The sequence below is a fragment of the Macrobrachium nipponense genome, chromosome 45 (assembly GCF_015104395.2).
Source record: "Macrobrachium nipponense isolate FS-2020 chromosome 45, ASM1510439v2, whole genome shotgun sequence".
NCBI lineage: Eukaryota > Metazoa > Arthropoda > Malacostraca > Decapoda > Palaemonidae > Macrobrachium > Macrobrachium nipponense.
This window is the reverse complement of record NC_061105.1, coordinates 916,739-931,738: the sequence shown is the minus strand read 5'-3', so window position 1 is coordinate 931,738 and position 15,000 is coordinate 916,739. Positions and strand designations below refer to the sequence as shown.

At 36.9% G+C, this 15,000-nt stretch overlaps 1 protein-coding gene across 20 annotated transcripts in view; it reads left to right on the top strand.

The window, feature by feature from the left end:
- The window catches only part of LOC135214255 (protein kinase C and casein kinase substrate in neurons protein 1-like), a 207,579-nt gene that overhangs the window by 59,180 nt on the left and 133,399 nt on the right, over positions 1–15,000 (top strand). The gene's annotated exons all lie outside the window — the stretch shown is intronic.

The window sequence follows — 15,000 nt, the reverse complement described above, 5'->3', positions numbered from 1 at the left end:
TCTCTCTCTCTCTCTCTCTCTCTCTCTCTCTCTCTCTCTCTCATTTTTCAAAGTCCCCATCAACCTGCCGCCCCTCTGAACCTGATCTGCGAAGTTCCAATTATCTTATCTCTTATCGCCCCATCTTCGTCGATAAATAGATAACGGGATGAGATAACCTTCAAAGTGATAGTGTCAGGTGAGAATCTATTTATAAATCATTAGGCACGAATTGGATGACTTGGCATGAAGACTGGCAGTGTTTTAATTTTCCTCTTTGTAATTTTTCGTACCCTCGGGGAGGTAGGAGGAAGGTCCTATGGAAAAGCCTAAAAAGGTCAGAAAAAGGTATGTGACACTTGGAATAAACTTCCGCCAGAAGTTGTAAACAGCAACAGTATGGGAGAGTTTAAAAGAAAGCTAGACAAAATCATTAGGACTCTGTGAATGAACTTTAAAATCTGCTCCTAGAGATAGCCTAAGTGAGTACACGATGTCTCCTCGGATGGACTAATACGTCTTTGAGACATCCTAATCCTTGTATCTCTCTCTCTCTCTCTCTCTCTCTCTCTCTCTCTCTCTCTCTGAGGAATATCTTAATGCTGGAGTATTCTTAAAAGTTTCATTGATTTAGCTCCAAATGTGGGTTTTGTTTTTCCTTAATCATTCCCCTTAGAAATCAGTCTTGAGTGAATACTTATAGTGATTTTGCTTAGTGATTTATCTCGTCGGTCTTAGTGGGGACAGGAAGTAGGAAAGGTTGCCATTCGCTGCTGGCCACGAAACGTGAAAGGCTACTCACTGTCAAAGATTCGAAAGTTGATCGACAGTGCTGTGGAAAGGTCGGCAAAGCAAAGTGTTGGAGTAGTGCCATCAGTCCACCTCATGGGAATGCACTGTAGGCAATACTTAAGGTTCTTTGAAGCGTTCCCTCGGGCCCTAGCTGCAACCCCTTTCGTTTCTTTTTGCTGTACGTCCGTTCATATTCTCTTTCGTCCATCTTATGTTCCACCCTCCCAACAACTGTTTCGTTGTGTGACTGCGAGGTTTTCCTCCTGTTACCTTTTGTATGACCTCATAGGTTCCAGCGCTTAGCCTTTGACAGAAATGTCTGAATTGTGTCCTTAAGTAAAGCAAAGAGTTGAAGGTACCTCCATGAATTGTGAACAGTTTCTGGTGGGTAGTCGATTGTGGTGGTAGAAAAGTAACAATTGGGGGTAAGAGAAAAAAAAAAACAGGCTTGGGTCATGCAAGGTCATCATCACAAAGAATCGTTGAAAACCGGAAAGCTGAGACCTTCCTTGAAAAAAAAAAAAAAAAAAAAAAAAAAAAAAAAAAAAAAAAAAATGTGCTGAAAGCATTATAGATTCAACATTAATTTTTTCCCCTCTAACATCTGTGGTGGGGCTCTAGAAAAAAAAAACGTTCCTAGAGTTACAGAGGGTTGGTAGTGATGAAATCAAACTGATATAATCAAGTGATTAAAAAGTTGATTTTTCATTAAAAAAATCATGATTTTTTATTTTTATTTGAAGGTAAACAAATTGAAAAATATAGTTTGGAGGTTAATAAAAGCTGAAGCATAGCTGTGCTGCATCTATTTATTTTGATATGAAAAAATATTTGCAAGTACATACTTTAGGCCAGAACTGGAAACCTAAAAGATATATCAATAGTAATTCTGTCATCAATTACATTTTGAGGAAAAAAAGGATTGCAAAAACATCTAACAAATCAAATAACCAAATAAATAAAAAAAATCTAACAAATAAAAAAAATAAAATAACTGATTTTTAAATTTTTTTAATAAAAAAAAAAAAAAAAAAAAAATAAAAAAAAAAAAAAAAAAAAAAAAAAAAAAATCACCAACCCTGCTAGTGTAGCAGCTAGATTTGGGGACTGATATATATGATTAGAAATTCACAATAAATACGCAAATGTCACAATACCAAATAACGTAACAGACGATTGGGAAAAATATTCACACCTGTTAAGTTAAAAAAAGAGAGAGAGAGAGAGAGAGAGAGAGAGAGAGAGAGAGAGAGAGAGAGAGAGAGAGAGAGAGAGAGAGGAGCAGTATACTTATTAACATATAAGGTCAGTTCTGCATTTACAAATCGTGTTTATCTTTGAAGGTTCAAAGATTGATTTTTTTTTTAATAACCTGTCCATTCTACGTAATTCTTTTCAAGTAAATGGATCCAGGTCACACAATCCTTTTAACTGACGTTCACGTTCTTACAAAAGCTTTTATTTTATGAAGGAGGATTTTGTAACTTTTTTTTTTTTATATATTATTGGAATAAACTACCTTTTTAGCCTGTGTCCCTGTGATTTGTCGATTGTTTGCACGTTCTCGTGTGGATATTTTATCAATATTTTATGCGTTTCTGTTGTTTATTTCAATGCAGCCAGTTTCAGCATAATAGAAATTTTTTGTCAGGTGACTTGCATTAAAATTTATATATACACATCCCTTAGTATTGTCGAGAGAGTTCTGTTGATGTGCTTGTTTCATTGTGTTAATGTTTTTAAATGCAGCGTTACCTAACTTTCTAGAGGAAATGGGAAGATAGTTTTGATATTATTACCAAATAGTAGTTGAAATAGTAGTATAAGAAAGTGTTTTGGGTTGTAAGTTCTTTCGTTTAGGTATCAAAGCGGGAAGGCCTCGACGAGGTATACCTGTCGTGCCGTCAACCCACAAGGTGAAATAGTTTTTTTTTTTTTTTTTTTTTTTTTTTTTCCGTCTCAAGCTACTGTTCACAGCAGTCGACTACTAACTCAGGTGCTTACTTCCAGTGTATAGGTCACGAAAAACAGTTTGATTAATGATTGCATTTCAATCTTGCGACTGGAATCGTCCAAAATGTAGGAATAACATGAAAAATAAGTAGGAATAAACCGGCAGACGGAATGTATACATAACGCCGGAAAGGCGTATTGAAAAATGTATGTGTTTTTAAATCAAACATTCACCCCCTTGGGTAAGGGAAAGCGAGAACGTCTGGCGTAATTCGCCATTTATGGAAAAAGCGTCGAACATAAGCTGTAATTCTCTCTCTCTCTCTCTCTCTCTCTCTCTCTCTCTCTCTCTCTCTCTCTCTCTCTCTCTCCATAGTGTGTTTTTTTTGGTGGGATGTGGTTTGTTGCTGTTGGGTGAGACACTGAATTGGTGTAGATTGATTAATTATATCCATTACGAGATTAGCCTGAGGGGAGAGAGAGAGAGAGAGAGAGAGAGAGAGAGAGAGAGAGAGAGAGAGAGAGAGAGAGAGAGAGACTTTGGCAAGACCTTGTGGTATGGAATCGGTCATTATTTGTAATGGCTACTAAAAGCAGTAATGTCAGAGGAAAGAGAGAGAGAGAGAGAGAGAGACTTGGGCAAGGCCTTGTGGTGTGGAATCGGTCATTATTGAAAGCAGTAATGTCAGAGAAGAGAGGAGAGGAGAGAGAGAGAGAGAGAGAGAGAGAGAGAGAGGGTGGGTGGGGGAATCGCCCCACCAGCTCTGACGTTAAGTTAACTCAGCCTACTAACCAGTTAAATTACCACAACTATTGGCGGTGCCAAACTTACTTCCGCCTTAACCCTTCGATGGAAGGAAAGTGGAATGTTTTTCCTTTCAACGAGACTTTCCGCGGCGACTTTCAGAAGATGACAGCAAGATGGCGCTTATGTAGTCGTCATTCATTGTCGCGAGGAACCTTTTGTTGATGGACCGATGGCTTCATCGGCGCAGATTTCGAAAGGATATCATGAATTTGGAAATGATAAGTTTTCAAGTACGATCGGTGTGGAGTCGTTGTTTTATTGGACGGTTTGAAAGGGCCATGAACGTAAATAAAATAAACTTTGAGGTTATATATATATATTATTAATATATATATATTATAATATATATATATATATATTATATTATGTATATATATTAAGTTCATATCACTTTTCCGGTGATTCATATACATATATCGAGCTACAATGTTTCCTTTAATAACTAATTCGCTCTACCTCGGAATTAATATATTTTTCATATTGCTTAACCGAAGGGGAATTTTTTTCTCGATAATAGACTTGGGCCTGGATCGGGCGCGAACCCCAGATCCGGTTTCCAAAATCCGGAACGTCAGTGAAGCTTTTTACCTACTACACTACCGCGAGAGGGCTAAAAGTTGATGTCCCTCTTCACCCTGAAATTAACCAGATCCAGGCAAGTCCTATTATCGAGGAAAAAATTCCCCTTCGGTTAAGCCTATATCAAAAATATATTAATTCCGGAGGGAGAGCGAATTTAGATATTAAAGGAAAAAAACATGTAGTGATTATATATATATATATATATATATATATATATATATATATATATATATATATATATATATATATATATATATTTGTGTATGTGTATCTAATGTCATTACAACTCTTCAGTCAGGTAAGGAAAGACAATGTTCCATCAAGAAGGTTTTTTGTTAGAAATTGAAACTATCTTTTAAAATTATTATATTATATATATATATATATATATATATATATATATATATATAATACATGGAAGAAAGTTTAATAACGTAAAACCTTCCTGAGGGAACATTGTCTTTCCTTATCTGATTCTTGTTATCATAAAGGAGCAAAAAAAAAAAAAAAAAAGTAAATCGTCTAGCTCATCCGAATAGGGGACAACTTGGTGTGTCACGTATTTGAACAACGTTTAAGAGAGAGAGACTCCTCAGTAGGTAGCTTTGCTCTCATTTGGACAAGTTCTAAAAGTGAATATGAAATAAAAAAAGACGTGTGGGGCATACACAGCTCATTCAGTATATGAAAAAAGAACTAGAAAGGTCAAGTTATGACCTCATCTCGAAATATGCGGGAAAGCGTGATGGGCCTCTCACGAGGAATCCACTTATTCCTCCCATTCAGAGGCTGGAGGTTGAATGAAGAAGTCTTGAGAAAATGGAGGTCGGCGAGGAAAATTAAATCAACTGACTGGCGCTGGCACTTTCCTTCTTAACTTTTTCCCATCTCTAGAGACCGAGGCTGTTGTAATCTTATTTGTACTACGTCTACTTAACAGATGTTTACAATGATTTTCCCATGTGACCGTCTGGCATTTTGTACAATTAAGTTTTCTTTATAATCTTGTTTCTACGTCTGTGGCTGCTTATTGTTATTTGCAGTGATTTTCCCATGTGACATGATGACATTTTTCTATATTCCCCGTAAGGGGGTTATTGCTGTCATTGCGCCTCATGCGGTGCACTGTAGGCATTACTTAAGCCTCTTTGCAAAGTCCCTTCGGTCCCAAGCTGCAACTGGTTTCATTGCTTTTGCTGTACCTGTTTTCAAATCATCTTTCTTCTATCTTGCTTTCAACACTCGCATAACAGTCGATTCATAGTGCAACTGTCTTGAGGTTTTCCTCCTGTTACACCTTTCAAATCTTTTTTTACTCTCAATTTCCGTTTCAGCGTTGAATGACCTTTGGCCTCAGTCTACATTCTATCTGTCACTTTTGGCCTCAAATTTATATATTATCTGTCACTTTTGGCCTCAAATCTATATTGTATGTCACTTTTGGCCTCAAATCTATATTGTATCTGTCCCTTTTGGCCTCAAATCTATATTGTATCTCACGTTTTCCCCGGCCTCAAAATCTATTATTGTATCTCACTGCCTCAATCTATATTGTATCTGTCCCTTTTGGCCTCAAATCTATATTGTATCTGTCCCTTTTGGCCTTAAATCTATATTGTATCTCACTTTTGGCCTCAAATCTACATTGTATCTGTCACTTTTGGCCTTAAGTCTAGATTCTAACTGTCACTTTTGGCCTCAATTCTATATTCTATCTGTCGCTTTTGGCCCCAAGTCTAGATTCCAACTGTCACCTTTGGCCTCAAATCTATATTTAACTGTCACTTTTCCATATTGTTCAGTTTCCTCTCCATGCCGCTTACAGTAAAGGTTTATATATCTTCTGCACATGTGCTTCATGGAAGAAAACAGAGATTGAATCTTTTCATGAGGGAATTCGACCCCGAAGTGAACTGGGTTCAGGTAGGAGGTCCTCGTGGAAATTACGGTTCACCTGGGCACTGAAATTGTGCCGCGTCATCGCGCCCAGTGAACGCAAGAACGTCGAACATATATCTTTTGAGCTTTTCGAAGTTGTTCTTATAAAGAGATTTTGTACTTCAAAACATCACGAAAAAAGCTGCCCTGTTCGTTTCTTGATAATTTATGATTAATTACATAAGGAAAGTGGTTCAGCGATTGTACTTTCTTTCTTCTTCTAAGCTTTGGAAATCATTTTAATGCTTTTATGATCAAATAAGGAAAGCGGTTCAGCGATTGTACTTTCTGCTTGTAAGCTTTGGAAATCGTTTTTTCTGCTTTTATGATCAAATAAGGAAAGCGGTTCAGCGATTGTACTTTCCTGCTTCTAAGCTTTGGAAATCATTTTCTGCTTTTATTTTCCCGTACTGGCTACCTGTCTCCTTTTAAAAGGCAGGTCTGTAGCTTCCTTCGTGGTCAACCCCCATTTTTCTCGCTTCCTTGTTGTTTCTTGGCTTTTGTCGGACTTGCGCTATATGCTGGGGTGGGGGGGGGGGGAGGTTGGGTTTTCGGGATACGCTAGACATAAAGATTGCATCAGTCCACGCGTTCCATCAGGGTGTTGTTAAAAAAAAAAAAAATGTAAAATGTTTCGCTACAGGAAGTTCTACTCAGAACTAAGTGATCTCACCCGAATGTAGGTTCGTCCAGGGCCAAATATATTCGAAGGCGGCAAATGTGAGTGGGTTGAAGGTGCCGTTAGATATGTTCTTTGAATGCAAATGTCGGGATCTTTCTTTGTTGAGATATATATATATATATATATATATATATATATATATATATATATATATATATATATAAAACACACACAAACCATATTCTGTGGGCTTGTTCCAGATGAACTAAGATTCATCTTCGAAATAATAATAATAATAGTAGCGTCTTCAGGTTGGGTCACACTCAATCTTAAATTGGAACTATGTGAGGTAACTTACCACGCATTTTGTATTATTATTATTATTATTATTATTATTATTATTATTATTATTATTATTATTATTGAGTTTACTTTACATAGATGTTTTCAAACATGTTGGTAGGGAGCTACCACCCACGCTCTCTCTCTCTCTCTCTCTCTCTCCCATACCTGACCAGTTAGTCAAGCATACCTGTAACGGAATCAGGAACTGAGGTAAGCGCTTTTGGGGGCGTAGTCTCTCCAACCTTTGACCTGTCATTTATTTATTTATTTTTTTTTTTTTTGAGAGTTCAAGGAACAGGGAAGACGACCAAACTCACAACCCACAACCCTGGTTAGTCGGCTAAGTAACGGTCGAATCCTGTTGTATTACGGAGTTGTAGTTGGTTTATTTTATTTGTATGAAAACCATTTTTTTTTTTAATATTTTCTCAATATTTCAAAAGTGAAGTAGACATTTCAAATGCATTATCAGCTCTCATTTTTCAGTATATATAATTATATTTGTTATCATTATTTTTTTTTATTTTCATTACCTTGGCAGTTAATAGTTTATTGTATGACTTGAATACTATTTTAAAACGTCAGTTCCATATTTCTATTATTATTATAGATCAATTTTTTATGTACTTTTTATTGTCCTTTATTTATCCGCGGTCTTTGTGTACACAGCGAAGAGAGGATTATTGTTATTATTATAGAGGTATAAGGTTTATAGTTCCATTGGCAATTATTTTAATTAGCATACTTATTAATTGACTTTTTTCCTCATACATTTGCTGATCAGGTACTGCTATCAGGCAAAAATAATCCTTATTGATACTGAAGACGAACTCTCCCCCTCGCCTCCCTCCCCTTAATTAGCGATTAGTAGTCGAGGCTTAGCATAATACTTTCTCTTAATCAGCGATTAGTACTCAAGGCTTAGCACAATACTTTCTCTCTCATTCATTTGCATTCCCGGCACTCGATTCATTTAACCCTCCACCGAGCCTAGTTTAACTCTGCCAGAACGAACGCTCATCTCCTTGTGTTTAATCATGGGTCGTGTCATTAACTGCTCGGCTATTTTCGTTCTCAGCTGTGCAGGCCCTTCGAGTAATGACTTCGAACATTGACATCTTTGGTCACGTGGTCCTGAACATTGAAATTTTCGGTCACGTGGTGTCCTTTCCCTTTTCCCTTTCACTTTTTGTTTCGCGTTGCGCGAAGGATTCCCGTGGGGCATTTCTTTAGTATCTGTAATTATGACAATTGTGAGTCCACATCCTCGACGTCACTTGGTGTCTTTATATTGTCTGTTGACCTATTTGATTTATATATATATATATATATATATATATATATATATATATATTATATATATATATATATATGTATCGTGTGACTTGTCGACCGAGTCGGTGACTCACTGAAAGTCCTGATTTCTCCTCTGCCCGCTGGTTCGAATCCAAGACAGAAGGAATTTATTGTCAACTAAAAAATTCCCATTCTGTTAACGTTTATGAAAAGTGTTAATTTCCGAGCGAAAAGCCTAATTGGATATTAAAGGACATTTATAGTATATATATATATATATATATTACTATATATATATATATTATTTATATATATATATATTTATATTTATTTATACATATATATATATATATATATATATATATTATATATATATATATATATAATATATATATATATTTAAATTATATACTTTCTTACAACCTGTGATGCTAAATAATACGATCTTTTCATTTCTTTCTTTCGTAACAAAGTCGAACTGATGCCCTTTTTTGGAATGAACGCCGGAGAGGAGTCATGACAGTTACTGTAGTAGGAAGTCCTTTGTAACAGGTACGGCGTCACCGGACATTCCTCTCTCTCTCTCTCTCTCTCTCGTCTCTCCTCTCTCTCCTCTCTCTCTCACTCTCTCTCTCTCTGAGTGCAATGTCAAACGCTTTACTATCACATTACAAAAAGGGGAGGTGTCCTCTTAAAGATGTTTCTTGTCTTCCCGTCGATGACCATCGTCGTTGCGACCTCGTCGGTCTTCTCTCGTCTCTCTCTCTCTCTCTCTCTCTCTCTCTCTCTCTCTCTCTCTCTTTTGAGTGCAATGGTCAAAACGTTTATCGTCACATTACAGACGGGATGGCATCTTGAAGGGAAACCCTTGTCATTTGCGACGGGCCCCCCCCCCCCCACCCCCCCACCCTATCTCTATCTCTCTCTTCTCCTCGTATCTCTCTTCTCTCTCTCTGTCCTGAGACATTCAAGTGTCTCAGTGTACTTGATTCTCCTATAAAGTTGCCCACGGTTATATTTTTTTTTTTCCTCTTCTTTTTCGTCCAAGCCTGCCTTTGAGTTCGTTAGAATAAAAATGGCGTGTTTTATAGATAAACTGTCGCTGTTCGGTCATATGCACGGCAATTTGAGATGATAGGGAGAGAGAGAGGAGGATGGAGAGATGAGAGAGAGGAGAGGATGACCGAGAGAGAGAAAGAGAGAGAATTATTTTCATAGTGGTGTGGCAGCAGCTAATCAATCCCGATCCCCATGACTTCCCCCCCCCCTACTCTCTCTCTCTCTCTCTCTCTCTCTGTATATCTTGCATTGTCATGTTAGTCAGTCGGTTTCCATGTACTCTTATTCTTTTCCTTTTTTTATTTATTCTCATTTGCCTTCGTGTTTTGTTTCCAACTGCTGTTTTACCTGTTGAAATTTTTTTTATTTATGGGAGTTATTTTTTACTTGCTGTTTTTTGTGCTCCGGTTTTTTTTTGTCCACCCGCCTGTGGTTGTTTTTGTATGTAACACTCTGCGTCCCGGGCTTTAGATAGTTACGCTATGTGTAAGTTTTATGGAAATAAAAGGATATCTGGATGTACATTTGCAACTGAAAAGTGTTTTAATAATTTACTGTATGCGGAATACACCGTCAATATTCGAAATAGGATATTATAATCGTTGAATGTAAGCTGAATGTAACTATCTAAAGCCCGGGACGCAGTGTTACCATACGCACACACCACAGGCGGGTGGACAAATGGAAAAAAACCGAGTATAGTTGTCTGCATTCTGATCAGTTTGTATTTGACTTGCTACCGTGTTCTTTGAACGTTAGTTTTTTAGCATTTAGGAATCTTTATTTGTTTTGGATTTTTGTTTTGTAAGTAGGTATACTTTTTTTTTGCAAGTCCAGGGGACTGTCGTCATTCTCTCTCTCTCTCTCTCTCTCTCTCTCTCTCTCTCTCTCTCTCTCTCTCTCTCTCTCGTGATGGCAGTGAGATTTCCTGTTTAAAATCCGTTTGATTTTTCCATTTATAAATTATATATATATATATATATATATATATATATATATATATATATATATATATATATTGTTTGTGTGTGTTTGTGAATACTGTTCTTTTCAGATTAAGAAGTGTCTGTTAAGAGGAGGGTCGTCAGAGAAAATTAACTGTTGAATGTTCACTTTCATTCCATATGTATTATAACCTTATGCGATTGTATTTTCTTTATTTATTTAATAACTATTACTTGCCATGGTCGCTATTATGCAAGTTGAATTTTTTTTGCATTTAAAGGGGCAAGATGGCACCATATAGGAAACAGGCCAAAATAACAGTGACAGATACCTAAAGGCTTTTCGGATATCTGGCCGGAAACGCTTGCTTTTTTTTGGCTGTCTGCCCACTTGGCCGGGCTGGACTGACCGCATTTCCGATGGGGGTCACTATTCCGGATGATGTGTGTACTGGAGATTGTGTAAGAGACTCATCATCACCACGTCTTGCCACTGCTGACGAACTTATGCTCACAATACAGGTCACACTTCAGGTCAACTCTAGTTTCTGGGGATCTTAGGTATAGGATTTTATATATATATGAATATAATATATATATAGAAGATATATATATATATATAGGATATAGGATACATATATATATATATACATATATATACATATATATAATTATATACATTATATATAATACATATATAATAACATAGATATCCATACATATATATATATATATATATATATCTATTACATATATATATCTATATATATAGATATATAATTATACTATTCTGTGCAAGTGTGGAACCACTTTCGATTTTTTTTACTGTACCTCCGTTAGTATTCTCTTTCTTCCATCCTACTTTCCCCAACCCTGTCCTGACAATTGCTTCACAGGCAACCTGCTTTGAGATTTTCCTTTTGTTACACTTTTCAGACCTCCTTTACTGTCAATTTCCGTTTCAGCGCTGAATGACCCTATATACGTAGGTACCAGTGTTTGGCCTTTGGTCTAAATTCTTTATAGTCTATTCTGAGCAAGTTCCATTTCAGCGCTGAGTGACCTCATAGTTCCCAGTGCTTGCCTAAATTCTATATATTCAACTCCACTCAACTTAGCAAGTTCATTGTCTTCTCCCTTCTGTGTGAAAGCGCCCGAATATCTTTTCTTTCCCCTGAGAGAGAGAGAGAGAGAGAGAGAGAGAGAGAGAGAGAGAGAGAGAGAGAGAGACTATCTCGTGTGCCAGTGCATTGCCAGTACAGAGCCGAACGAAATGGACCATACATAAAGAAATTGTGCGACCCTGACACTACAGACTGGTCAACGAATAAAGATGAAAGCATTCTGTAACGACCAGACGATTCAACTCGTCCATTTTGTTGGTTTATTGAAGATGGAAGGCCGATGGGGACGGACGTCTTCATTCCTTTCCGTATAGCAGGGAAGATGATAAAAGCAATGTCGCTGGAAAGGAGGTATTGGAGATATATGCAGTTTGGAATCTTGGTGGGAGTCGGGTTCAAAAGAAAGGAAATAACTTGTCTGTTTTTGAGTACGCGTCATTTGTCAGTCCGCTGTCGTGCCGTCAGTGACGCTAAGCTTAGTCATAGGAATGCTGTACTTCCCAAGACGGAATAACATCTTGCGTTCATTTACTCGGAGAAAATGACGAGAACATCTTTAGAAAGTTGGTTAACCGAGACTCGAGTGACGGAGATGCTTCTTCCACAGTGAGAAGTGCTTTGATATGGAAGAGAATATATAGTGTTTTAACACTGATGTACGAATGTATGATAAAGTAATTACCGATGTGTTTCTGATGAAAGTGGCATTATTACTATAATAATGATAATAATAATTATTATTATTAGTATTAGTAGTAGGAGTAGTAATTATAGCTGCAGCGTCGGTGTTGACAGTAAGCCTCTTCTTGGGATGCGGTTGCTAGCACCATGCTTTTCTCCACCCTGTTACGACCTACTACGCTTTACTATCTACCAGATGCATAAACCAGTGGGTGCGCAATCGTATTTAACGGAAGCTACGTAATATATTCCGGCCCACTTTGCAATCGAATCTGATGATTTGAGCCCATATTGCAATCTTCACTATTGCTGTTTTTTTTTTTTTTTTTTTTTTTTTTTTTTTTTTTTTTTTTTTTTTTTTTTTTTTTTTTTTTCCCCGCCGTCTGCGCCATTCATTGCTGCATTTGTTCACAAAGGCCTTGAAAGACACCCGAAATAGATACCCTTTACAACAATGGTGAATAGAGGTGCAGTGAACTAGGATCCTACAAAGGGTTTCCTTATTGGAAATCTCTCGCCGAGTAGTTGAATGGTTTGAGCTTTTGTTTGTGGACCAGGCTGTAGTGTCAAGGTTGCACAAGTTTTTACGTATGGTTCTGTTTATCCAGTGTGCAATTGGAATGCACGGGCATACGAGATTTCTCTCTCTCTCTCTCTCTCTCTCTCTCTCTCTCTCTCTCTCATCTCTCTCTCTTCTCTCTCATCCAATTTTGATTCTTAACCATATTGCCAGTATCAGGAATTTGAGTACCTGAAAATATCTCTCTCTCTCTCTCTCTCTCTCTCTCTCTCTCTCTCTCTCTCTCTCTCTCTCTCATCCAATTTTGATTCTTAACCATATTGCCAGTATCAGGAATTTGAGTACCTGAAAACATTCTCTCTCTCTCTCTCTTCTCTCTCTCTCTCCTCTCTCTCTCTCTCCTCATCCAATTTTGACTCTTAACCATATTGCCAGTATGCAGTATCAGGAATTTAATTTTAGTACCTGAAAAATATATTTTTTTCTCTCTCTCTCTCTAACTCTTCTCTCTCTCTCTCTCTCTCATCTCTCTCTCTCTCTCATTCCAATTTTGATTCTTAAACATATTGCCAAGTTCAGGAAATTTTAGTACCGAAAAATATTTTTTCTCTCTCTTCTTCTCTTCTCTCTCTCTTCTCTCCTTCTCTCTCTCTTCTCTCTCTCCTCCCCCCCCCCCCCCCTCATCCAATTTTGGATCTTTAACCCATATTTGCCAGTATCAGGAATTTTAGTACCTGAAAATATTTTCTCTCTCTCTCTCTCTCTCTCTCTCTCTCTCTCTCTCTCTCTCTCTCTCGCTCTCTTCTCTCTCTCTCATCATCCAATTTTGATTCTTTAACCATATTGCCAGTATCAGGAATTTGAGTACCTGAAAACATTCTCTCTCTCTCTCTCTCTCTCTCTCATCCAATTTTGATTCATAATATCACATATATATCGGGACTTGGAGTACCTGAAAACATTTTTTCTAGTACCTGTAAACATTTTCTCTCTCTCTCTCTCTCTCTCTCTCTCTCTCTCTCTCTCTCTCTCTCTCTCTCTCTCTCATTAGACGAGCTCCAGCGAAGCGGGCCTGTGAAAGTCCTCTCGCTCTCCCATGGAAAAGCAACAGCTGAGATGTGTATGTGACCTGATCTCGTGTGATCTTGCCATTGCCTCTTTCTCTTTGGGAAGCAGACGACGACGACGACTAGTGTCGCGTCTGACTCTGTATGAAGAGGTGATTGCAGTTTATTGCAGTGTTTCTTGGGTTTATTGCAGCATTTCTTGGGGTTTATTGCTGCATTTCTTGGGTTTATTGCTGCATTTCTTGGGTTTATTGCTGTTTATTACAGTATTTCTTGGTATTATTGAAGTATTTCTGGGGTTTATTGCAGTATTTTTTGGGATTATTCCAGCATTTCTTGGGTTTATTGCAGCATTTCTTGGATTTATTGCAGTTTTTTAGCATTTCTTGGATTATTGCATTTTATTGCAGTATTTCTTGGATTTATTGCTGTTTATTGCGGTATTTCTTGGGTTTATTGCATTTTACGGCAGTATTGCTTGGGATTATTCCAACATTTCTTGTGTTTATTGCAGTATTTCTTGGGATTATTGCAGCATTTCTTGGGTTTATTGCAGTTTATTGCAGTATTTCTTGGGATTATTGCAGTATTGCTTGGGTTTATTGCAGCATTTATTGGGTTTAATGCAGTTTTTAGCATTTCTTGGATTTATTGCAGTTTCTTGCAGTATTTCTTGGTTTTATTGCTGTTTATTGCAGTATTTCTTGGGTTTATTGCAAGATTTCTTGTGTTTATTGCAGCATTTCTTGGATTTATTGCAGTTTATTTGCAGTATTTCTTGTTTTGGGTTTATTGCAGTATTTCTTGGGATTATTGCAGTATTCCTTGTTTAATTGTAGTATTTTATGGGTCATTTTGAAGTGCTATTTAATTTTTTCCTTGTTTTCGGTATTAGTATTTCTTGTATCTTTCAATGAATTATTATTTAATTCTCTGTTTTCTCTTTTGTATTTTTTAGTGAATTATTATTGAATTCTTGTTTTTTTTTCTTTCGGAGTATTTGTATTTGTACTTTCTCCGTTTATTTATGTATTTCTTATTATTACAGGGCTGCCTTTTATTTGTTTCTTTTTCTTTTTGAATAGTTAATCTCGTTCGTTTTTTCCTTGTAATTTATTCATAAATGTATACATACTTTATTTTTAGCTTATTGTTAAGATTGGGGTTATTTTAAAGGCCTCGTATCCATCAAGTTTGTATTGTTTTTCGGAGATATCATAGGTGTCGTATAAAGGGCATACTCGAGAATAGTAGTAGTAGTAGTAGTAGTAGTAGTAGTTGTTGTTGTTG